Source organism: Podarcis cretensis (assembly GCF_951804945.1).
Source record: "Podarcis cretensis genome assembly, chromosome: 11".
NCBI lineage: Eukaryota > Metazoa > Chordata > Lepidosauria > Squamata > Lacertidae > Podarcis > Podarcis cretensis.
In genome coordinates this window covers 34,424,741-34,450,712 of record NC_137180.1, presented here as the reverse complement: position 1 = coordinate 34,450,712, position 25,972 = coordinate 34,424,741, and the positions used below count along the sequence as shown (strand labels likewise).

At 42.0% G+C, this 25,972-nt stretch overlaps 1 long non-coding RNA gene across 2 annotated transcripts; it reads right to left on the bottom strand.

The window, feature by feature from the left end:
* Positions 1-7,816: 7,816 nt before the first annotated feature.
* Positions 7,817-18,803, bottom strand: LOC307226849. 2 transcript variants are annotated; one of them, XR_013843581.1, is made up of 4 exons: positions 18,487-18,803; positions 11,538-11,584; positions 10,416-10,566; positions 7,817-7,958 (listed from the first exon to the last, which is right to left on the bottom strand). It is a non-coding gene; the product is annotated as an uncharacterized lncRNA (long non-coding RNA). The 2 variants fall into 2 exon arrangements; XR_013843582.1 differs by having other exon boundaries at positions 10,416-10,476.
* Between the last annotated feature and the right edge of the window lie 7,169 nt (positions 18,804-25,972).

The following is a 25,972-nucleotide window of genomic DNA, read 5'->3' as shown; positions in this document are numbered from 1 at the left end:
TCTTCCTTGCTGAGTCACTCCACCAGTCTATCCTCTTGTGTGTGAAGTGCTAGATGATGGCTGTTGACTTGCAAGGAAGTGTGTGGAGAGCAATAATTAGAGCTGAGATAAATCGTGATGAACTATTAACTGTGAATGCTCCCCATTTGGTGAAAAAAGGACACATTATGCAGTCAAGAAGCTAAGCTGTAACTTTCTGGATCTCCACTGAGCATGGCATATTTATTAACTTACTATATTACACCCTATACAGTATTCCACTTTTGTTTCATGATACTCCTGGCGGCAGCAGAGAGAGGGGTACCAGGCAGTCACTCATCCAAGCACTGATCAGACCTACACAAGCCTACCTTTAGCAAGTTTGCTGCATTTGCACCATGCAGAATTTCCCCCAACTCTGCTTAAAAGGAGAAATTCATCATAGGAGTTTTTGTGGTGTTGTTACTGGAAACAATGCCAACTGCTCAATGTGGTTATCCACATACAGTTTTTCCCATGATAGCTGCATGTCCTTTAAAACAGCTCTCGGTTTGATTCAGCATGACTGTGGTTAACCACTTCCAATGCAAATACGGCCTTTTAAATTGTCCATATTAAAGATTACAATAATACGAAGGGCACTGTTAGCTCTGTTATGAACAAAGAAAAAATGTTCACTGTTTAATTGATTGATTTAAAGAGCTGTTTATCTCATTTCTCCCTTTCAGGCATATTTTGATGATACATTTTCTACCATATGTATTTTCCCATTCCCTGTACTTTTCTCTCTCAAGGGGAAATTCTGGGTTTTTGAAAGCAGATATAACGTGTGCTGGCTTATAGCATTGCATGCTTCTGTGCACATATGCCCTTCTGAAGGTTAGAGAGGCTGTTTGCCAGAAGAGAGAGGGTATCATGAAGCAAACCTAACAGAATTTCTGACCCTCTGATCACTTTCCTTAGACTGCCAAAGTAATACTAGAGTCTGTGGCCATAAGGGCAGTCTCCATGCAGAGAATTTGGATTTCCTAAAAATCCAAATGATCTGGTCAGAGCCTGGCGCTACTGAACTTTTTCCAGCTCTGTGACAAGTCACACCTTCATTATCATCACTTAGCAGCTGTCATTTTTCTAAGTACTGTAGAGATACTAAAGGATAACCCTGCCTGCAGGCTCACAATCAAATAGATACAAAAGGAAGAAGAAATGATGAGGGAAGAGGAAAGCAAGCAATGGAACAACTGCACATTCCCAGGCTGATGCATAGGGCCAGATTGGCCCCTTGCTATGCTGTTCTTTTTGGAAAGCAGGTTGTGCAGACTCCCAGCTGTCCTGGCAGATGCCAGTAGGTTCTTCCTTTCAGATCTGCAGTGCCAGGGCAACAGACTCTTTTCAGAGCTTCTTATGAGCCTGCAAGATCAGACCAAAAGTCCATCTAGTCTAGCATCCTGCTTCCCACTGGGGCAAATGAAAGGTTCATGGACAGGGCATGAAAACAATATTATTGAGAGATTGTGGGGGAGGTTAGGCTGTATATCTGGGTCTTTTCCAATTCCTGGATTCAACTGCTGAATTAACCAGGCAAAGGCCATAATGGCCCCCTAAGTATGGGTTGTTATGTATGGGCTCTGTACCAGAAAGCAAATGGGTGGGCCCCCTCCCTCAAGGCCAGAGTGGTGTGTTTGAGCTGGAAGCTAGAAGCATGCTACAGGCTAGGCAGCTGAGAGAAAGAGCCATGCTTGATTTCTCCTGGAATCCAATGCTGTGGCTATGGGGAAAGCAGTTATTATATTTAAAAGTGAGTGAAGAACTGTGGGTCTTACACAGCGAATGCCCATTGTGAAAGAGGCCTAAGAACCTTTAACAGACTTACTTTCCATTAAATTTTCTCTACATGTCTTAAAAAAAAAAAACCCCTCTAAGTTAGTGGTTATTACCACGTCATGTAGCAGTGGAGAAAGCACTTTTGTCTGACTTGAGTCTACTGTCAATTAATTACATTAGGTGTCCCTGAACCCTGAGTTCTATAAAGATTTCTATCCATTTTGTCCAGGTCATTCATAATTTATGGGCCTCTATGATGTCCCTCCCTTAGTCACCTTTTTTACTAAACTAAAAAGCCAAGTTAAGTTGTTGTCCTCACAAGAATGTTGTTCCAGTCCTTCAATAATCGTTCTTTGCTTTTTCCAGCCCTTTGATATCCTTTCTGAGGCGGGGGTGACCAGAACTGTACACAATATTCCAAGAATGGTGCATTTTAACAATATATCAAAGCAGGGAGGTGAATCTGCAGCAAATATGTGGGTGCAGAGCAGGTTCCCAAGCAACTGTATTTTGACAGGTTGTGTTAACAGCAACACTTGACCATTATTCCAAAGCCAGACAATAAAATCATTACATAAATATCTCCTTCATGATAATAATTGTTAGCCATGTCCCCATGACATGCCAGGGAGGTTTTAGGACACCAAAAACTTAAATACTCAGGGACAAAGAATGTTTAAACTAACTTGGGAGTGAAAGTACAATAAGGAGGTGGAAGAGGAAACAGTCTGTGATGCACACTGGCAGTTGGAGAGACAAGAGAGGGGAAGGCAGGAGCTTGCGTGACAGGCTGTCTTCCCAAAGTAGGAGGGGAAAAGGAGGGGGAGGAGAAGCTTGGCATTTTCCCAGAAAAGCTGATAGCGGGTAAAACAGAAAGGAAGAGCTGAACACTGAGAAGGGTGGAACAATGGGTGGGGCTGGATTGGTTTCCTATATACCCATTTGTAGCTGGGACGACCAGTAGGCAAACTTGCAGGAATACAGACAACTCTGGTTCCAGGATTTAGGAGGAACCTCCCGTGAGTCTCTCTAACCTAGAAGAGGAGGGCCATGCAAGCTGAGAATTTCCTTAGCTGATCTCATTGGATAATTTGTGAAAAGTGGAAGTGATATCACATTTAGGTTGCTGAGCCCTCTTTTTTGGGGGGGGGACCCTGGGAAATGTCCAGTCCTGCCACCCTCTGGAGCTGACCCTGAAAACTGAGCCAAGAGAGCTGAAACCTTGTAATCTGCTGGATTCCAGAGTTCTTGAATAGTAGAAACATCTGTGATCCAATAAGGTTTTAGGAAATGGGAAGTCTTTTCAATTTGGTGCTGTAGCAAAAACACTATGCAAAGTGTTGTGGGGTGCATGTATTGGGGTGGGGGGTGACTGTTGCTAAAGACAGCCCTAACATAGACTCAAACATAGACTCTCTTATTTAGAAATATTGTTACATACCACCCATAACAATATACTTTGGTTTTCACTGTATGAAAACACAATTTGATTTATAAAATATTTTGTAGGGCAGATTTCGGAAGCATACTCCTAGTTTCCAGGATCTGAAGTAAAGAATTAAATGTGGATTCATTCTCTGCTTGTGTGTGTGTTTTAGTGTGGTGACTGCCTAGGAATTTAATGTGCTTTACTCATAATAAAAGAATCTCTAGCATACTATTGGGCTATGAAGTATTTCAGTACTTGCCTGTAGGCCTATTCATTTTGAAGTCTAGTCACTCTTCTGCTCAGCTAACAACATTGTTTACCACAAAAGGTTCAGCAAAAACTATTGCTAAAATTACTCAGTGGTCAGTCATGTTTCTTCAAATTAATTTTCAGACTGAGTAAGCTGCCTGCTGTGAGAAGATTTGAACAAAATGTTGCAGAAAGTCTGTACTGCTTGACACATGTTTCTAAGGACCTTTTAATAAACAAATGATACATTAATGTATATTTTTCTTTATGTACCAAATGATTTAAAGTTGCATACTTTGCTTCTTTTTACCTGGAGCTTGTTGCAATATTTTTAGCAAATATCTCTAGTGGATAAATTATTATGCAACTAGAGATAGCAGTAAAATAAATTTGCAGCTCTTCATTACAGAAGATGTTGTTATTAGCAAATCCTAACAATCCTATGAATATTTTTGACTGCCCCCTCTCTATGCAAAAGTCAGATATTCATTTTTATGGGTCAGTATACTGGACACAGCATCAGGGTTGAGATTGTTGTCATCAGACCCACACAAAAAAGCAATGACTGGGTGCTCAGGCTTCTGTGTAATTGGGATAATTATTTCTGTGATATGCAACAATTATTCCAACCTGCATTATATTGCTTACTGAGATGTCTGTGTTGTATGAATGGAGAACAGAATGCACAATTAGTCTAATTGCACCTAATATGCATCCAGTGGGCAACAATGATTGAGATCTGCATTGTGAAAATCATATATTGACTCCTGTGAACAATGTCCTGAACACTATCATGGTGGGGAAATGAAGGTTTTTGACATTGTTAGGAAAAAGTCAATAGGTGCATATTAAATGCTACTAAATGCAAATTAGCTAATAGTTAATTAACTCTCCCCCCCCCCTTGAACTTACAAATGTGGTTAATGGGGCACCATATCACTGTTAAGAGAACAGCTTCTGTTCTGTATAAATTGTTATAAGGTATGGTTCTGGTTAATATAAAGCAGTATGATCTTGTGCATGCATTTATTACCAGCCTTATGAAAAATGGCTTGGAGTTCACAGGTTGGTACAGAACAGTCTGTATATGTAATAATATATATTATAATATTCACAAATGTAAAAGAGTTGCCAGTTCTCCAGACAGGAGACTTTTAAGATCCCTAAATTAGATTCGTGTTCAACTTTGTTTTTTTTATTATTTGTATTTTCCTGTCTCTAGTGTGCTTTACTTCCAAAATTAGATTTTAGCTTGCAAACCACTACACAAAAGACTTCTATATGCAAGCACTCCTCAGTTTCTCATACCCTGCCCATCACTCTGCTGAGAGCTCTGCTATAGACATCACAGACCCCGATCATCCTGACATTGTTTCCTCCGGCTGAGAGCTTGCTCACTCTCTGATGTGCTATAAAGGGAAATCAGTGGGTAGCCCTCTGTCATTGTCAGGGCTGGGTTGTAGGCAGCAGTCTGAGGGGAGCCAGGAACCAGTAGCTGTGTGGGATGGAGCCAGTAACCAAGACTGAAGAGTAAATCAGAACCAAAGGACGAAACAGGAGGCAGGATCAAGAAAAGCAGCCCAGAATTCAGGGCTAAAGGACAGTCAAAGGATACAGGAATGCCACATAATACAGGAAGAACTTGCTGACCAAGCAAAGCTTAACCAGAACAGGAAACCCTTTTATACTCCTCCTTGTCCAGGTGGATCCTAAAGTCAGTCAGAGTGGGTCCAAGGATCCTAAATTACCTGGGTAGAAGCTGCAACATGCAATTCAGTAGCTCATCAACATGAGACCTAAAGTTTCCTATTTTGAGCTCCAGCAGTTCATGAAGCTGGGTTGTCCAGAGCCCTGTACTGACTGTATTCAAGCAGTCTGTAACCATAAAAGTGCCAAGACCAAGCTGTAATCTTGGATGGCTGTGCTGAAATCTGATATATTCTTTATAGTCAGTAGCTGAAGGGGAGAAGTGTGATCTTGACATTCAACAAGCCAAAGGTGCTGCTTTGTTGGGCAGACAAAGCCAGGAGGCCAGATTCCTTCTATTTTTACCAGGCTTGACCAAACCAGAGAGACTTTGTACTGCCTATCAGGTGCAGTAACTAATCTTGAACATCCCTGTTCCCTTCAACACCTGGAGGAGGGTTCTGAGGCACAAGATTAGCAGAGCTTGGGCTAGGATGCAGCTTGAGATCCTGCGAGTCTCAAAATCCCTGACAATAAGAATACAGTATGTGCAAGCTGTATTGATTAGAAAGCATGTTAGTCTTTAGGGACATTCCTCAACATGTAGCACAATCTATGCAGATGCTTTTCCAGATAAAGGAGTCACCATGCACCTAGTTGTTTGGATTCTCCTATATTGATAGAGTGATCTCTAGAGGCTGTGTAATGCAATATGCTTTGTGCAGTTTGTCCATACTTGTGAAGCTCATCTTCCTGCTGTGAGTGTGTTTAACTGAGGTGCTGGGAGATAAAGATGTTGATTTGTAAACTAAATCCAGATTTATTTATTTTTTAAAAAGCCAATGTTGAAGTCCAGATATTGCTGGCTAAAATCAGTGTTTGTCCAAAATTTATAGAGTGGTTATGTCATAGCTTCATTAGCTATGATGGGCAAAAGAGAAGATCTAATTGGAGTGCATGAGCTCACTATGGTTTTCTTTAAGGTGACTCTTGCTTCATCCTCTAATATTGATAATACTTTTGTATTACTCGTTATGCCACCATACCATAGAAAAACCTGTGTTTTTCAGGATTTTAGCTCTATTTTCTCTGAAATGCTGAAGTCTTAAAAATAATTAATATGTCATTTTATTTACTGGTTCCTTCTCTATCTTCTGGCAAAGGTACTGGGAGTGTACTGAAGCATAACAATTAAAGCAAGCCTAATTTTTTTTTTTTAAAGTTAGGGATTCAGAAACATCCCAAAATTTTAACTCCAAAGGGGTTGGGCTTTTGTGAGCAGCCAGGTGGTCATGTGAGCTGACCTTTAAGCATCTCACCCTTCCATTTCAGGCCATAATGTCCTCACCCTTCTTCCATATTACCTGATACACTGAGTGGTTCAATAACTTGTCCTTGAGTGATACTCAGCTTGACCATGCGAATCTTGGGAGTAAGAGTGAGGGAGAGTCCGAAGGAGGCCTCAGATAAAGACTATGTACACTCTAATCTGTTTGCAACAGAAAAATGTAGGGGTTTTTTCTCCCAATACGGAACTGTTCATGCTAGTTCTCAGAATGCTTTCAATCTAGATTGCTTCTAGATCTTGCCATCCACAAAGGGGTGTGTGGTTACTTGATACACATTTGAAAAAAACCTCCCTTTTATTAGGTTATTTATGCTGTTTTGTCCCCATACATGAAGAAGGAAGTGTGAATTGTAATCTTGGTGTACACTCACTCCCTCAACATCACTGAGTATGACTACACCTGGCCCCAATTGCCAGGGCCACTTAACATCTGTTTTCAAATGGACACACTGCAGAGTAATGCAGACTCAACATGCAATGAGTTTTTATTTTTGGAATGAAACCATTTTCTCAAGAAGTGCTTTTCAGGGGCAAAAAAGATGCAGTAAATTTAGATTGAATGTGGACTAAAAAAAAGTAGTCATTCTCCATTGATTCTAGAACAAAATGTTGTGTCTGCACAGCCAAAGTCATGTGAAGCTAGTTAAATTCTGGCCAGGAAATTATTTTCTATTACTGTCATTTTAGGGGGGGGGGGATTCACTTTAAGAAAATTCAGTTGTTGTGAATGTAGTTTGCTTTACCAAGCTTTAACCAAATCCAGACTTTTGTGGGAACGGAAGAACTTGGCTTAACTCTTAATGAATAGCTGAAAAATCTTATGCATGTCCCCATCCCTCCCCCCCACCGTCTGCCCTGCCATTGAGGCCCAGTGTAGAAAAGCTGAAATCCTGAACAGAAACCATTTCTTCCTGTCCCGTTCCATTAGAAAAGTAAATAAATGACACAAAGCTGTTTATTCTCACAAGACCTCCAGTCCATTCTGTTGTGCAAACGTGTTTGGATAACGCTGATGAGCTGTCTACAGGACTGACCCACTTTTCATCCTCCAGAAGTGGATAAATTAATATTGTGGGGTTTATAAAGGATAAAGTGCCAGAGAAACCCGATTGCTATTTTAAACATATAAAATTGCAAAAATTAGCAAATGATGACAATGGAAGCAATAACTCTGAATTGCAGCAAAACATTTTATATTTAGTCTCTTGCTTTGGGGGGGGGGGACTCAGTTTGGTTAAACAAGTAACATTTTGATTTGGATTGAAAACTAGCTTATATTATATTATATTATATTATGTTATATTATAAGTGGGAAAAATCATGACTTAAAAATAACATCCCAAACTTTGTAGCCTTCCTTCATTGGCATAATAACATCATCTCAGGGCCATATTCAATCTATTTGAAGGTCTTCTTTTTTCCCCCTCCTGGAAGCAAATCCTGCTGGGAGTCAGCAGAGACAACTTCCACTTAAATGCATTGATGCCTGAGTTAAACATCTTAAAGCATCCATGGTACAACAGTTTTCATCTATAGTTTAACTATTTTTAGCAAAGTTTACCCAATTATGAGTGGAGAATTATTCTGCATTTTAAAAGCCTGTGGCAAAATATTTTATAGAGTGCTATTACTTTTGTGAGGTTTGTTGAGTAGAAAAGCAGTACAATCTAATAATTTACTTTCTTACTGAAACTCGGGCAATGCAAATGAGAGTAGGATTTTTGTCAGATTTGAAAATCTCAAAGGACACCCTGTTTCCTTTTTATGTATTGCCCCCATTACACCCAGTTGGCATCCTGTTCACGCTATCAGTTTTAATCAATACGTATAAGGTATGCTAAAAACAAACAAACATTGTAGCTGATGGGTGCAAGGAGATTTTCACAGCAGCAGCAAGAAACACATAAAATGTAATCCATGGAAATTTAGGGATATCTAAATCCATTGAAGTGGGACGTGGGTGGCGCTGTGGGTTAAACCACAGAACCTAGGGCTTGCCCGATCAGAAGGTCAGTGGTTCGAATCCCCGCAACGGGGTGAGCTCCCGTTGCTTGGTCCCTGCTCCTAGCAGTTCAAAAGCACGTCAAAGTGCAAGTAGATAAATAGGTACTGCTCTGGTGGGAAGGTAAACGGCATTTCTGTGCACTGCTCTGGTTCGGCAGAAGCGGCTTTGTCATGCTGGCCACATAACTCAGAAGCTCCCTCGGCCAGCTCCCTCGGCCAATAAAGCGAGATGAGCGCCGCAATCCCGGCGTCGGCCACAACTGGACCTAATGGTCAGGGGTCCCTTTGCCTTTACCTAAATCCATTGAAATATGTGGGACCTGTGTGGTTATTTCCATATTACTTCACTGAGACTTTTCAAGCACGCTTACCTTTCTCCAGATTGCATCCACAGTATGTAAATCTTCAACAATATTTAGTTAAAAGCAACCTCAACTGAAATCACTGGGGCCTATTTCCAAGTAGGCATGTTCAATTTAGGGTAGCAAAATACACAAGGTGGAGAGCAACAGGTACAAAGAGGAGTGTTTTGCCTACACAAGCCTTTTAGGTGACTTCCAGATGTTCTGTTTATTGAGCATTCATCCTGATATGTTTACAGGGAGGTTATATGAAATTGCATCAAGCAATTGTTACCCCCCTCCTTTTTACAATGCATTTGAAGGGGGGGTAACAATTGCTTGATGCAATTTCATATAACCTCCCTGCAAACAAATCAGGATGAATGCTCAATAAACAGAGCATCTGGAAGGGGAGGGGGTTGGGAAAGAGCACCAGAATAACTTTTATTACACAAACTGAATTTGCTAGCATGTGATGGAATCCCACCTGAAAACAGCATCAGTTACTAGGTCTACCAGTTGGAAAATGGCAGGAAAAAAAGGTAAGGTTAAGCACTTAATTTCCAGTCTCTTCACTGTTCACTGCCCTTGCCTATAAAAGTTTACACCCCAATGATTTGTTAAAGCCAGTTTAGATGAAATATTAATTGTGCGAGTGCCATCAATGTGTGTGTTTTTTGTTCTGTTAATAATGGTCTCCCTTTTCTTGCCATGGCCCAAACAAAAATGTTCTCTCTAAAGCTGCTATTTGCATTTCAAGGGAATTTCCCGCTGGTGTCAAGACAGAATTTTCGTTGATGGTATTGTCTCTCCATCCCAACATTGGAAAGGCTTCCTCTTAGCTACTATATAGCTCAGGGGTCCCCAAACTAAGGACCACGGGCCGGATAAGGCCCGAGGGACTCATATATCCAACCCATGGCGACCCCCGCTGCCGCCGCCCTCTCTTACCGGCACTGCACTGCACGGCTGCCCACTTCTGGGTCGGAAGAGCACCGGAAATAGCCTGTGCTATTTCTGGTGAACATCCAGGTTGGAGGAGGCCCGTGCACATGCGCACAAGCTATTTCCGGTGCTCCTCTGACCTGGAAGTGTGCTGGAAATAGCACTGGAGACACCGGCCGAAGGCACAGTAAGTTTGCTGACCCCTGATGTAGCTCAGTGGTAGAGCATCTCCTTTGCTTGCAGAAGGTCCCAGGTTCAATCCCTGGCATCTCCAAGTAGGTTTGGGAAAGACCCCTGCATAAATCCCTGAAGAGCCAATGCCAGTGCATGTAGATAGTGCTGCGTTAGATAGACCAGTGGTCTGATTCAGTTTAAGGCAGCTTCCAATGTACTTACATAACAAAAAAGTGCATATTAATTACACCCATGCAATTGAAGTTGCATGGTCCTAATGAGTCGTAGAGTGTAGACCAATCAGAGATGATCATTCAGCCCTGTGCTATTGTATGTATGTATGTATGTATGTATGTATGTATGTATACTGCCTTTCATCTGAAGAGCACAGGGTGGTTCACAACATAAAAACAAAAAATACGTAATAATGACTTACTTTCAGGTACTCAGGTTCCAGGACAAATGAGCACCTTGGGTGACACTGACAGCCAAGACATCTGGAAGGCTCAAAGGAAAGGTTTGGTGCCTCCCTCACTGATGTTGCCAAAACCAGGAGAAAGTTGCAGATCTGAGAATATTTATACCAGCTGATGATGCCAAAATGTTCTTTGTGTCAGATTAATATTTTTATCTCTAATATTAATATTACTATTATTATTATTATTATTATTATTATTATTATTATTTATTAAACATAGTAGTTGCTTTTTTCTATGACAACTCAAAGTGACTCACAATACAGTACAGCTAAGGTGAAGCTCACCCAAAACTTGTTTGCCAGCTTTCAGCAGAAGTCAGTTATGGACAGCACTGATTGGTCCTGTGACATCACAAAACCATCTCCCTTTCATTGCTATACTTAAAAAAAACCTACTATTGTGCTTCTTAAGACAAAATACATGGACAAACATATATTTACTAATCTAAATCTACAGGCCAAATTTAAAAATAAAATAAAATAGGTGAGGTGAGGTGAGATGGGTGGAATGAGGAGTAAAACTGATGGTGAATGGATCAGAATGAGAAGCTTTGGTGTATATGTCTGCCTCTTTTGCAGAAAAGGCAAATGGAAGCCACTCACCAACAGCAGAAAAGAATGTGGATTATATCCAATGTTAATGCTACTGAGGGTAGAGCCTTTGAAATTCACAGACATGACTAACTTAGATGCATTAATTTAAATTAATTTAAATTAAATACTTTCGTTAAGATTAGCACCTGAATGTTTGCACCTGAGTGTTTCCATAAATCCTTTTTTGAACAGTTGATCAGTTATTTAAACAGCACAGAAGCTGGTTTAAAAGCAGCATCTTTCTCAGACAGCACAAACTGCCAGAGTCCCAAAATGATGTCACCCTGCTTGGATTAGTCACTGCCTGCAGCAAGCTCAGAAGTGCCAACTGCTATTAAGAATATTGGGTTGACCCTCTTTTCCATCCTTATGCTAGCAAGATCATCATTGAAAACAATGGGAGTTATGGGGGTGGGGGAAGAACAGAAGGAATAGTCTCTTTATTTTAAATAACTGTTACTGTGGCTTCTATGAATAGCAGCTTACCTTTCACTTCTCAAGGCTAGCCATTGATAACTTCCAGGTGTTACAGTCTGCAGTGGCAAAAAATAAAAAGAAAATACCGTATTTCGCTCTATAACACGCACCTGACCATAACACGCACGTAGTTTTTAGAGGAGGAAAACAAGAAAAAAAATATTCTAAATGAAACAGTGGATGTATGATTTTTGTGGTTCATGCTGTGGCCACAGACATGTGATCTGACAGTGAGTTTGGAGTAGCCCAATGCAAAAATCCTGAGGATCCATGTGGATCCATGCTTTGTAACCACGTTTTTGCACCACTGCGGCCCCAGGCAACAGTGGGTGCGTGATTTTTTTGGTGCAAGATGTAGCCATGGACATGCTATGTGATCTGATGGTGAATTTGGGGTGACCCAGTGCAAAAATCCTGAGGATCCATGTGGATCCGTGCTTTGTAACCACGTTTTAAGTGGGGAGGGAAGGAAAAGCACTCAAGGGACAAGGAGCACGCGTGGGGTGTGTGGAGAAGGATGCTGCTAATAATGCAGAAGAGGGGTTTAAGGGGAGAAGGAGCATGCGTGGGGTGTGTGGAGAAGGATGCTGCTAATAATGCAGGAGAGGGGTTTAAGGGGAGAAGGAACATGTGTGGGGTGTGTGGAGAAGGATGCTGCTAATAATGCAGGAGACGGGTTTAAGGGGAGAAGGCTCCTCTCCTCTCCCGCTTTGCTCCTTTAAAGCAAGCAGGCTCTGCTTTTCTCCCTCCTCCCCGCTCATCCCCGGCTTAGCAAGCTGAAAAACTTTGCTGCTATTTAGCGAGCTGAGTGGGGAGGAGAGAGGGACAGAGAGCCTGCTTGCTTTAAAGAAGCCAACCGGAGCCACTTACACTCATGTAAGCGGCTCCTCTCCTCTCCTCTCCCGCTTTGCTCATTTAAAGCAAGCAGGCTCTCTGTCCCTCTCTCCTCCCCACTCAGCGGCTCTTCTCCTGCTTTGCTGTTTCAAAGCGAGCCACGGAGGAGGGAAGGAAGGGGGACCATGGATCCTCTGCTCACGACTGCAGCAGATCCCCCCACCATCTGTAGGCATTCGCTCCATAACACGCACATACATTTCCCCTTACTTTCTAGGAGGAAAAAAGTGAGTGTTATGGTGCAAAAAATACGGTAATTGAGTAACTGGGTACAGAGGCAGGTGCTGGGGAGAATACATCAAATGTGCTGCCTTCCAGAAGTTATCAATGTACAACTCCAATCAGCCCCAGGCATCATGACCAATGGTCAGGGGTGGTGGGAGTTGTAGTCAAATAACATCTGGAGGGCACTACGTTGGCCATCCCTGTCATAGAGTCATCCGTCTGACACATACCAGTCAAACTTTCTCTTCCTGTACTTGCTACTTTTTATCCAACATGGGCCTTTCTTTTCCTGCCTGTGTTATTTAGATTGCAAGCAGGGTGCAGTACACAGACTTGCAGACTCCCGGTACTGAATAAATGTTTAAGAACAGCAGCAAAACACAGATGGGGCAGGTATACCAGGCTAGAAAGCGATAAAGATGCTGTTTGTTTAAAGACACAGTTTTGTGCCTTAGGCGTGTTCCAGTCAAAAACCCATTGAATGTTGCTCGAATGACAAACATCACTGAAGTGAATGTGGCTGCAACAGGAGCAGGGCTTAGCAGCTGGAAATCAAAATGAAGGTGAATTCTAATGGTTATTTTTCACTGTAACATATTGCAGTCCCGGATGATACCAATATCAGATATCTTCCATCCATGTGTGTTGACCGAGACTAGTTGTCCCAAGGTAGAAGAAGATAAGCTGTAGCTGTTTGAATCTGCTGTTAGCTGCAAAACATGGGATTTGGCTTTTTAAAAGGAAAATGAGACATTTCTTCACTGTTTTTTTGGATGGTGTGCAGTAAAAAATGGGCAGGAGAAAACAATGAAAGAGCATGGTAATCAGGCCCCATTATATCATATAAAAGTTAGCAAACAAGAAAAGGGGGAAAGGTGTTTAAAAAACAGCAGCAGGAAAGCTAGTCATTCACTGTGTATATTTGAAAGAGTTTCAGTGTATCTGGAAAGTAACAGAATTTCTATATCAAACAGTCTAGTTTTTGAAACTGATGCCTGAATATTTTCTGCCATAATAGCACCTGTGCAAGGCCTTTGCCTTGGGCAGGCTTAGCCAGCCACCCCTTTGTGATCCGTTGTTGTAGCCCAAGGTCTCTTGATACAATGGGAATTGTGCAATGCAGATGGAAACCGGACTGAAGGTTTTCAGCTAGAAGTCAGGTGCCTTCAGCAAGAGCAAGAAAAAGGCAGGGTAGCTGGAGCATTTTGCAGCTCAGCAGTTCATGTTTACAGAGACTTGAATGTGAGCAACAGTTCAAGATTAAGGTCGGGACCACTCAGCAAGCTCACAACCTGTCCATTTTTCTAACACTATTATAACAGTTTTCCATAATTGCCTAAAACACATTGTTTTGTTTGCTTTCTTTTCTTTTTTTCTAAAGAATGGGGTAGCTTTTGCATTGTTTCCTGCAAACATGATCAGTTAGTTTTAAAAGAGGAAGAAAGGGGAAGTCATCCTTATCTCATTTACATGGATGTGAGTTTCTGTTCACCCCACCCCCACCCCGGCCCACTTACTTGAAATTAAATTCTCAGGAGAAATGTACTCCTTGATATAAGAGGAAATAATTTCTGGACAACAGCAGGGAATATAACTAAGGCTCTTCCAGACATTTTCTAATGTGAAGAATATACTTTCAATTACACAAGAAATGTCTCGTATGTTATACTTTCTTTGCTGTTGTATGGGGATAGAGAGTGTTCTGTTCCATAGGCAAGGTGTATAATTTGCCAGGGTTTTGAGTTCTGACCAGTTTACAGTATGTTAGATTCAGACTGTATGATCTCAACAGGAGAGCACAGAAAGGGAACAGACACAGAGGATCAGAAGCAGTCAGGGAACATTAACTGCATACATGCATAATTATTACTACAGTGACCTGATGGAAATTCTGCAAGGATTTCAGAAATACTTCTCATAACCTTAACTCTAGCTGTGTGACTGCTCAGCTGTAATATGAGGTATATAAAGAATCAAATCCTTTTATTTTCTCGTGTGTGTGTAGCACACTTCCCACAACTAATATGAAAATTAAATACAAACAAATGACCATTTATTTCTACAGGAACATTACCAAACCTTGAAAAACTGTAAAGCTATATAAAATTCAACAGAACATTTTTATATCAGCTGAAGCATAGAAGCTGCACGACCACAAAAGAATGCAATATTAAACTGTTTTGATTACTCCCTGTTCTGGTCTTTGTGTATATTTTAATTTGTCCTAATAGAAAAGTGTTTATTCACCAGGACTAAACATTCAGACACTTCATGCATATCATAGTCTATGTATCATGGTGTATATTTTGACCAATTAAACAATTACATGACAATTTAGTGCTGCTGATGGATCAGATCAAAGCATTAAATGTGTGAAGTGTCTACAGATGCTAATATTAATAAATCACAATCCACTTGTCCATAGCTTTATGCTAGCCTGCCTCCACATAAGGTCAAACTAAAAAAGTTTTCTGACAAGTGCTGCATGTTTCCTTCTTTCTGTCTTGTTTCTGCGGCTGAATTTAGGCTAAGCTAAATGTTCAACAGAAGCCATGCAGAAAACCAAACAAAAAAGAAATCTACTAATTTAGCTTTAAAATAAAAGTTAAAGTGACAGAAGTGCCTTTAAATTGTGCAATAATCCTTCCAGTCCTTTTGCATCCCAAAAGACTACAAATGTGACCAGACACTGCAAAATGGCAAGTTGTTTATCAGTAGTCTGTGTTCCAAAGCGACACCTGTAAATTCCTTCTCTTTTTGCATCAGCAGAATTAAGATATCTATAAAAAACCCTCCAAGCCACTTTTCTGCATACATATTAATGCATAAATATGCATAGCAAAATGACCTGTCCCTCACCTTGGAGATGAGATACATTGCATCAGATTCTTCCCTGCCAATCTAGCTACTTTCTGTAGGATGTAGGAAATCTCTGCTTCATACCAACAGGGAATTATACCAGGGTGTTTGTTTTGTTATTTTACAGTTAAAACATGGCATTTAAGCCTTTGCTATCTCTTAGGCATTCCACTCACTTCAAGGATGCAGTGAAACAACAGCAATTTTCTTAGGCGTATAAGATGTACGTAAATGTGATTAGCTCCTCCCTACTGTAGCTTCTTGAAAGTTAATTGTTTCTTTTATACCCATAAATGACTTTGGGAACCGTCTCTCACACAGTGATTCTGCTGTACACACATACAGTACTATTACTTGAAAATAAAACAAATATATTATTTAATTGAAATACTTCCATTTACGACAGATTTGTTTAGAATTAGCATGCCAGGCTACAGTCCCAAGGGTATAGAAACACCCCAGGCAGTGGGGCAGCTAGGGCTGAGCCCCCGAGCCAAATTCCACAGCCCCCAAAACACTAGGTGCCCCCAAATAACCTTGTAGAGTGCAGTGCACAGGGCCCACGGCAACACCTGGATTAGCATTCTGGGGCCCACTGGGACTGATACTGGTCACTGCAGCTTCCTTCCTTCCTTCTTAAGTTTTAAAAATATTTTATAAGGCAACCAGCCAGGCATGTACATGGTTACAGAGACTTTAAATAGATTATCCCTTTTTAAAAGAACAAAATGGTGCTTATTCCTCAGCACATGTGCAGCAGAAGCAAACTCCATTTTATTCCAATAGTCATGATGGTGCTATGATTTAAGGAATGTAGGAGCAGTTGGATAGCATGGAATGGTGGCAAGAGGGGAAGGGGAATGTTAATTGTGGGCTTTACAACTGAAGTCAGAAGTCATACATATGGCTATCTAAAGCCCCTACCTGATGAAAAACCATTATCGTATTGGCCTGAATATAAGCCACACTTTCCCCCCAAATTCCGACCGTGAGTGCGACTTATATTTGCGACCTTACTAAAATTATCCAGTATGAAGCCAGGAGCGCAGGGCAAACAGCACCAGGAACGTGACAAAGCGGCTCCTGCCTTGCTCATAGTCCCCCATCTATGAGACGTGCCCATTATTGGCAGTTTCCAAATACAATTGAATACATTTTTGTTTCAACAGCCTTTCCTAGCTGAATGAGTGGGTTTCTGACATGGGTGTTTATTTTGCTTTTTAGACATATTTACGTTTGTGGTTATAAAAATGTTTTCATTGTATACTGCTTTGAGGTGTGGAAGGCTAATAATAATAATAATAATAATAATAATAATATACACATTTCATTGAGTGTGAGGCCAATTTAATTTAATAGGGCTTCTGTCTAGACATGGATAGGGTTGTGCTGAAAGAAGTCTTGAAGAAACTATGTCAGTCTCTGATATTATCTGTAAAATGGGAATAGCAGTGACCTTCTTTATGATATCATTGTATGGACAAACAAAAGACAACAACAGATTACAAAGTTGGGTATTTTGTTTTATAGCTAGAACCTGGTTCTAAGATTATAATGCAAGAGTTCCAGGTATTCTCTCTACTCTCCCAGTTTATATAATAAATAACTTCTTGAAGATCCAAAGTGGTGACTGGATTCTGTCATCAGAAAGATATGTCGGTGAGTAAGAATTTCTGTGTATCTTGTAAAACAGCTCGGCACTTGTACGTGCATGTGTAGAATTGCAAATGATTTTATGAGATTCTTGGGAATGTGTGCCTGCTTATCTAAGAGGGAAAAGTGAACTAAGAAGAAATATATGTCTCCTGACCTCAGCCTTGCCTGCCAAGCTTTAAATGTTTCTTTGTGTATGTTTTCTTTCTTTCTGAAGTGTATGCTGTCTCATCTCCTTCAGTAAAACTGTTAAGCATTGGAGCACACTTCCAAATAACTGTATCATGAAGAGGAACAGAAGAGGAGAATGTATCCTGTACTGTGAACCAAATGTACAGGGCAGGGATGGAGAACCTGAAACGCAGCTCCCAATCAGCCCAAATGAGCAGGGCCAATGGTCAGGGATGATGGGAGTTGTAGTTCAAAACATTTGGAGGGCACTACGTTGGCTACCTCCGGTCTAAAATCTAGTAAAATATGCCCAAATAATACCTTCAAGGAATTCACTGGACATACCCACCCCAGGTTGATTATCCTGATAGCTGGACCAAGATCACCCAGTGATTCTGTTGCACAGCAGCAGAATACAGGAACAAGCGTAAGCCTGCCAAAATTGTGCACACAGCCCATTTACAGTGCCTAATAAAACTGCACCAAAAAAGTAATATCCTGTAAAGCAAAACGTGTAGAGAGGGGGCTAAAGACCTAGTAAATACAGTGGTACCTCAGGTTACATACGCTTCAGGTTACATACACTTCAGGTTACAGACTCTGCTAACCCAGAAATAGTGCTTCAGGTTAAGAACTTTGCTTCAGGATGAGAACAGAAATCTGGTTCCGGCGGCGCGACAGAAGCAGGAGGCCCCATTAGCTAAAGTGGTGCTTCAGGTTAAGAAGAGTTTCAGGTTAAGAACCGCCCTCCGGAACGAATTAAGTACTCTACCCGAGGTACCACTGTAATTAAGAATTGAGAGGGGCAGGGGATGTTCTCAGGTGCTAAGGAGGTATGAGGCATGTTGTGAGTGATTATCCTCAAACATAGCGTGCAGGAAGGGGAGGTTTAAGCCTTCACTCACCAAACTTCATATCGGTGAAAATTGTTGTGGAGGTGTGTGTGTGGGGGGAAGTGATTAGCAAAATCAATCCTCCTGGCAAACCGGAAAATATCCCCTTACTCAGGGGTCAGCAAACTTTTTCCACAGGGGGGCTGGTCCACTGTCCCTCTGACCTTGTGGGGGCCCGGACTATATCTTTTTGGAGGAAATCCCCACCACCAACTCTCCCCTCCCTTCTCCACAGCACTGGATGAGCCCCGGTGGCTGCTTACCTGTGCCTTGCGAGCGGCAGGGGCTGGCGGTGGTGGAGGGACCTTGAGCGGCATGAAAGGGCTGGCTCTGGAGAGGGGCTGCTTAAAAAGGCGCTCAGTCAAGAAAGCCCAGCCCCCTTTCTCCTCTAGGCAGGGCGGGGAGAAGCCAGGAGGAGGGAGGGAGGAGGCAGTGCCACAGGGTGTGTGGAAATGGTGCAGCCCAAATGATCAAAATCCCCACACCGATCCAGGCAGCAATTCCTGGACCGTCCGCGGGCTGGATCTAGAAAGCAATTGGGCCAGATCCAGTCCCCGGGCCTTAGTTTGCCGACCCATGCCCTTACTCATATTTAGGACATTCCACAACTTTCCTCAGCAGAGTTTCTTTTTTTCTTTTTTTCTTTTTTTTCTTTCTTTCTTTCTTTTTAGAAAAATAAGTGGCTCACATAAATGTAAACTAAGCTTTAGTAATAAAGAAAACAGTAACAAAATAACATAATGAGGGAAACTAAATTCAACAGTGTGAGGCAAGTCTGAGGCAAGAAAAGAAGAAGAGACAGTTGGTCCCTCTTAACTGAAACTTAACGGAACACACTGAAGGGAGGGGCTGATTCCGGAGCGTAACAAACAAGCCCCGCCCACCAGATACCAAACATTCTGCTGATCAAATTAGGCCCCAGTGTTTTTCTTACAGGTTTAAGCCTTCACTCACCAACCTTCATATCGGTCAAAATCCCTCCACATGGCAATTAGCATTGAGGGGGAAATTCCAACAGGTGCCCATGGGTTCTGTTTTGTAAGACACAGGTGGTACAGTGTAACCAAAGTGCTGTCCTGCATTCATCTCTGAAACTAGGCCTAAGGAAAGGAAATGGCCAAACTCCAGAGCAGTCAGAGATCAGAGCAATCCGGAAACACAGGGTCTATAGGAGAAGCTGAAGGCAATCACAGAAAGAGCTATCAAGTGCAGGCTTGCTCTTGTAGCAGGGTGAGGAGACAAAGACAGGGTCAAAAACAGAAAAGCAGTCCAAGAGCAGGGTGAATGCTTCTCAGCAAATTCTTTGCAGGAAGTTGAGGTAGGGTCAGCCCACTCATGAGGCAAGGTGAGGCAACTGCCTTGGGCCCAGGATCCACAAGGGCAGAAAAGCCGGCCTCCAAGGAAAACACTACCTGCTACTGCTGCAATGACAGTGCCAGCTGCAGTGTACTCCTTGGAGGCTAGATCTGCCACCTCCTCGGCAGCCCCCGCCATACTGCCTCTAGAGTGGTCTCTCAGCAAAAAGGAGGTGCTGCTGATCTCCTCTCCACCCCCAAGGATGAAATGATGGGGGCTGTCCTCTGGGGTCTCCTGGGCACTGCACCCACTTGATGTAATTCAGGGTGGGCCCTTTCTCCCACGCACAATGGCTTTTGATTCCCACTTCAACTATCAGGCAAGGTTGATTTGACCATCCTTGTTCCCAATATAGATATTTAGTCCCCCTTGTTCCCAGTGTAGATCTTCACTCACTCCTTCTTTCCACCATTTTGTGGTTTACCTCAGGTGCCAAAAGGTATTGGGCCAGCCCTGGGTCCAGTCAGAGTGGGGAGATGGCTCAAGAAGCTATGTTGCTAAAGAGCTGCATTGTTCCAGCAACTAAGTCTTCAGTTGGGAGCTTATGTTGTCTGCACAGCTGCAGCAGGTTAGCTCATCCTTCAAGGTTCCCTGCTTCTGAGACATCCTTTTTTTTCCTGAGGAGGTCCCTAATTCTGGTTCTTCTGATCTTAGAAGCATGGGTGGCTACCTGTGCCTGCGTCTTCTATTGCTCGGCATTTCCTGTGCCTGGGAGGTAGTTCAACCTTCTTTTATGCTAGAGGCAAGGCAGCTGCTGCTGGTGAGTTAGAAACTTTGACATCACTTCTCTGAAGATGCTTTAGGTGTTTAGGGTAGAGCTATGAGCTTCTCTTTAAAGAGAGGCAATAAACTTAGCTTCTAGCTACCTGTCTTGGTGTGTCCTCTAACTCTTCGATGGCACATACTCTTTCTGACACTTTTGTTATGTGTCTTTCTTAATCTGCTTTTCAAAGTTTAAGCAAAAACAGTTAACCTGGACAGACAGTAAATTGCTTACAATACATAGCAGCTACCTTAAAATAGATAAAGCGAAAATAGAAAAAGTTTTACCTGCTTTCCTTTTGGAAGCCATTGGTTTAATTTGAGTTTTGCCTAAGCTGGATGGCTCAGTTGGTTAGAGCATGATGCAGATAACAGCAAGGTCGCAGGTTTGATCCAGCGAAATATTCCTGCATTGCAGGGAGTTGGACTAGATGATCCTCAGGATCCCTTCCAACTCTATGATTCTATGATTATAGAGCAGCCTGCTTACCTTTCATACCTTCAGCAAGGATGGAATAAAGGTAAAGGTAAAGGTACCCCTGCCCGTACGGGCCAGTCTTGACAGACTCTGGGGTTGTGCGCCCATCTCACTTAAGAGGCCAGGGGCCAGCGCTGTCCGGAGACACTTCCGGGTCACGTGGCCAGCGTGACATCGCTGCTCTGGCGAGCCAGAGCCGCACACGGAAACGTCGTTTACCTTCCCGCTGGTAAGCGGTCCCTATTTATCTACTTGCACCCGGAGGTGCTTTCGAACTGCTAGGTTGGCAGGCGCTGGGACCGAGCAGCGGGAGCGCACCCCGCCGCAGGGATTCGAACCGCCGACCTTTCGATCGGCAAGTCCTAGGCGCTGAGGCTTTAACCCACAGCGCCACCTGCGTCCCCTAAGGATGGAATACTTGCTTGTAAATAAAAGGGAAAATATGAGATATTAAAACAGCATTTTGTATTAGAAAATATTAAAAAGCAATAGTACTGTTACCATATATGAACTGTAATATTATCCTTCCAGAGCAAAATGATTTGTGATAAGGAACATAAGCACAAAGTAAAGGAACACTTTATATTCTAAATAGCATTAATACCGAGATGATGCAAGTAGTGAGGTTGTCTAATTTAATTTTGCTGACAGAAGATGTATAATGAGAATGTATGGAATATGGAGATTAAACCTATTGTCTTGTAAGCAAAGCTAATGCCTTAGAATTGCACAGCAGCAAACCTGTGATTTGATTGTGAACCTCTTTCTTCCATAAGCAACATTAATCTTGCATACTAGTGATGTTAATACTGCTTACCTTATAAAGAGACAAATATATTTTCTTTTCTATTAAAAATGTGAACAGGGGTTCTTTAAAAAACAGAATAGAGACTCGTCCATTCATCCCATTAAATAATTTACCTATTAAATAATTTGTGAGAGATGGCAAGATAAGTCTTCCTTCTAGGCCCTGTGATTTCTGGATATCTCCATTCCATCCTTTAGCTCTGTTCTCCTCCCTGCCCATTCAGAATGATCTCCTGTTTCTGCTAGTCTGTTGCTAGGTGAATGAGGGACAGCAGAGACCGTGGTGTCTTTATGTTATATGGTTTATATACACACATATATAACCTGAGCCTATGATGGACAGGCTCACAGCATTCACACCCCAGGTCTTGCTTCTCCCATAGTCTCAGCCTTGGCTTCAAGCAGAAATCAAGCATGGGTCTCTCTCTCTCTCTCTGGATTCTGCAAACAGCCTGCTTCTAGCTCTGCTTTCTCCCCCCCCCCTCTCTCTCACACACACAGCATAGGAAAGGAAGTTGCTTTGTGCCAGAGGGAAAATGGGTGGGCCCTCTCCCTCACCTAGATGGTAGTGAGAAAAACAAAGCCCCCCCCCCCCGCCCACACAGAGGCTTTTGTTTTTCTCACTACCATCCAGGTGAGGGAGAGGGCCCACCCATTTCCCCTCTGGCACAAAGCAACTTCCTTTTCTATACTAATAACAACCCATAGTTAGGGCCATTAACTCACCAAGAAACTTGCCTGGCTCCTTCAACAATGGAATCCCCCAAACTCTCAACAATATCAATGTAGGAGATTCATCGTGTAGATGTGGCCCTTTTGGATTTTGCAGTGTTTCATCATCCTTCACTCTCATCTTCATGCTTACCCATTCCTCTATTATCCTGTTTCTATCCATGTATCTTTTCTCCTGACTGAAATATGTCTTATTCAATGTCCATGACTGTTATTACTCCATGTCTACTCCGTGCTACCTGATGCCAGGTATGCTCTAGGACATTGCTGTTCAGATCCCTTACTTGAGGGAGTCAGATCCCTTACTTGAGGGAGTTCAATATCACCTGTGTGATTTGGAACTAGCCTGTAACCTGATGCAGTCAAGTGACTTCAAAATTCCCACACTTCCCCATCTATACCATTGTCTCCTGCCCTGTTTTCAAAAGCAGAGAATAGTCTGAAGGAACATGACGTGCTTCTACTGCTAAAACGAACCAGATCTAGTCCTACAAGCTCTCAGGATGGGAGTCTGCCTGTGAACCATAAATAAGGAACTTTCAGCTCCTCAGGGGAAGAAAGTAAATAAATCATGACGCTTCTCCAGTCTGACCATGCTATAGTTTCTTGCTCAAAGGGCAAAATACAATTTGGGCTGCATCTGATATTAGTCATAACCAGAGTAGACCCACTGAAGTTAATAAACATGACTAACTTAATATCAGTGGTTCTACTCTTGAGCAATCCTAAGTTGGATACAGCCCTTAAAGTTTGTTTATGTTATGTTGGCCTGTGCATCAGTGGGTATTTTATTATGTAAAGCTATCCTGCTGAAGAAATTGTAGTATATTTTCTTGAGTTCTTCACTCTCTGAAGTCCAGTCATGTGTTCCCTCCTTCCTATGTGGAGGTGGTGGTGATGAGGGAAAGAAATACTCCTTACTTTTGTTTTTTCATGCTCACTTGGCAGAGGTTTTCCATTTCCTGCTCATCAGGTCTTTCACCAAAATGGTCAAAGGCTTTTCACACTTCATACAATTGTTAAATTAAAGAAAGAAAAAAGAAACGGCAGGCACATTTAGCGGGAACATTAAAGTAATCTTGCTGGTTGAATATCATATTTTAGGAAAGAAGTAAAAACATACATTTTGCATGAAATCAGAAACATGTGGTAATAAAAGAGAAGATGAAATGTACCCAGTTTAAATGTACATATGAAAAGATCTGGTAACATTATGCAGAGTGAGGAAACAAATACTTGGTATACGGCTGAACAGTCTGTGGAAAGATCAAATGAGAGGCCCTGCATGGATCAAAGTGGCAGAAGGCATAGCCTAATCTATATCTAACACTCACCTTGGTTTAACAAACTGGCCATGATGTGATGCAGACTTATCTGAACTTCTAGGCCCTGCCATCTGTAAGAAGATACATACTGCAAATTATAAGTTATAAATATCAGGTTTTGGTGCCCCAGAGCATGCAAGCTTTCTTTAATTGGTTCTGCAAATTATAGAAGCTTTCTAACAATCTCTTCTGTTCATGATGCACATACAGTAATGCCCCAGTGCAAGGGGAAAGACTAAAAAGAAATGGCCTAATGTATGCATCTCTCTCTCTCTCTCTCTCTCTCTCTCTCTCTCTCTCTCTCTCTCTCTCTCTCACACACACACACACACAATTTCTCTCTGAACAGACACAGACGTTTTCCTCTAAAGCAGACAGTTGTATTGACAATGTGTTTGTCAAAAGTAACAGACACTGAGCTGGTGAAAAGTCTTGTAGTATGCAAATAATCATGCAACTGCAAGATACTGGAAATTGTAGGAGATGCTGGATAAAACAGGAAGTCACAAGGGATTGGCCTGTGAGAACAAAAACAAAACAAAAACAAAAATCAGTGTATGGCCAACTCTGGTGGTAAACAATGAGTATTTATATACAACTTCTGAAAGCCAAGGGTAGGTAAGATTCTGTGGTGTGCTATCTTGGAACCAAGTTAAGGCATTTGTAACTTCATAAGAAAATGGTACTGACAGAAGGGTCTAAGGTCACTTCCAGATGACCTGTTTCTTAAGCAGCCATCTGGATGTGTTTGCTGTGCTATTATACAACATCACAGCATGCAGTTGTTATCCACCACTTTCCAGTGTATTTCCCTATCACTTTCCATACTGCAAAACTCTACTTTAACTGTGCAACCTAAATTTGCCAGTATGCGAATGAATCTCACCTGCAAATAGCAAAAGTGAGAAAATGCCCCAAGACTATTGTTTTTGCCGCTGTTTGATTTTGTACAACAGAAGAGAGATGCAGTTGTTGGATGAAATGGAATAGTAAGGGATTAGACTTAATGGCTGAAGAAAAGCTTAACAGTTATGTAATTATGAACCAGTTCTGTGTAGTATTAGATAACAACGCCTGCTCCCTCTGCCAGTAAAGCGAGATGAGCACCGCAACCCCAGAGTCGTCCGTGACTAGACCTAATGGTCAGGGGTCCCTTTAATTTAAAATAGATAAATCTAATACAATGCTTCCATGAATTTCAAACTTGGGTGTAAATCCTCATACCTGAGAATAATGATGCCTTATATTTGGACCTTTTGTGTTTTGGGTATCTGCAGGGCAGACCCAAATAATTTCGACCATAGTGAAATAGGCTCCTGAGTAATGGCATGGGTTTTAGGACTTTGCTGATAAGTAGAGGCCCCTGTCAAACTCACAACACAGGGAGAAGTAGTGAGTTACTACAGACAAGGAGCTACACTATGTAACAGACTGCAATGAAATTTCTTTATGGTACAAAGTCTGATAATGAGTCTGCTTCAGAGAAGATAATACTACTGGTTGGTTGATTTATGTATTTAGACTCTTTCTATCCTGTGCTTCCTCAGCTCAAGGTGACTCACAATAACAGGGAATATTAAGAACAACTTAATATGAGCATACTGTTACAAAAGTTGGGTGCCTGCCTCTCGCTCTGCTGGTGGCAAGAGCCCACTGGGTCCCAGGCACACATACAGGGTCTGTGTCCCTGCATTTATTCAATCCTAGGGTTTAGGGCAGAGCTTTCCAAACTGTGTGAAGACACACTGTCAGTTGCAATGTGTAGATGTGTCACAGGAACGCTCTCCACACTCCTCCTGGGGTGGAAAGGGGTTAGTTTAACCTCCAGTTTGCTAGTAAAACTGAATTACTGTGTTGTGAAATGATGCATGTATAAAAAGTGTGTCACCAACACGAAAAGTTTGGAAAGCTCTGGTTTAGGGGGACCCCCCCCCCTAGAACTATCACAGTACAAATCCGCACAACAGCAAAACAACATATTCAGCACCTAAACACTTAGCAAACTAAGACTGTTTTGTATCAACTATGAAAAGCAGTAAGGGAAACAGCTCTGTACTTCCTGTGTCAGGGATTTCAATAATGATGATCTAGACTAGAGCCTTAGAAAATTAAGAATTGCTCTCTGAAGCTGATATTTCTTTCCACCAAAGTGAAGGTACTCTAGGGCTGCCTGGTTTTTACTTTTTGAAATATGGGAACCCTAAGATACTCAGAGCAGGGCCTGACTTGCCAACTATAATAGCAACACAGAGTACTAAAGATGAAATAAAAATGTATGTGTAGATATAC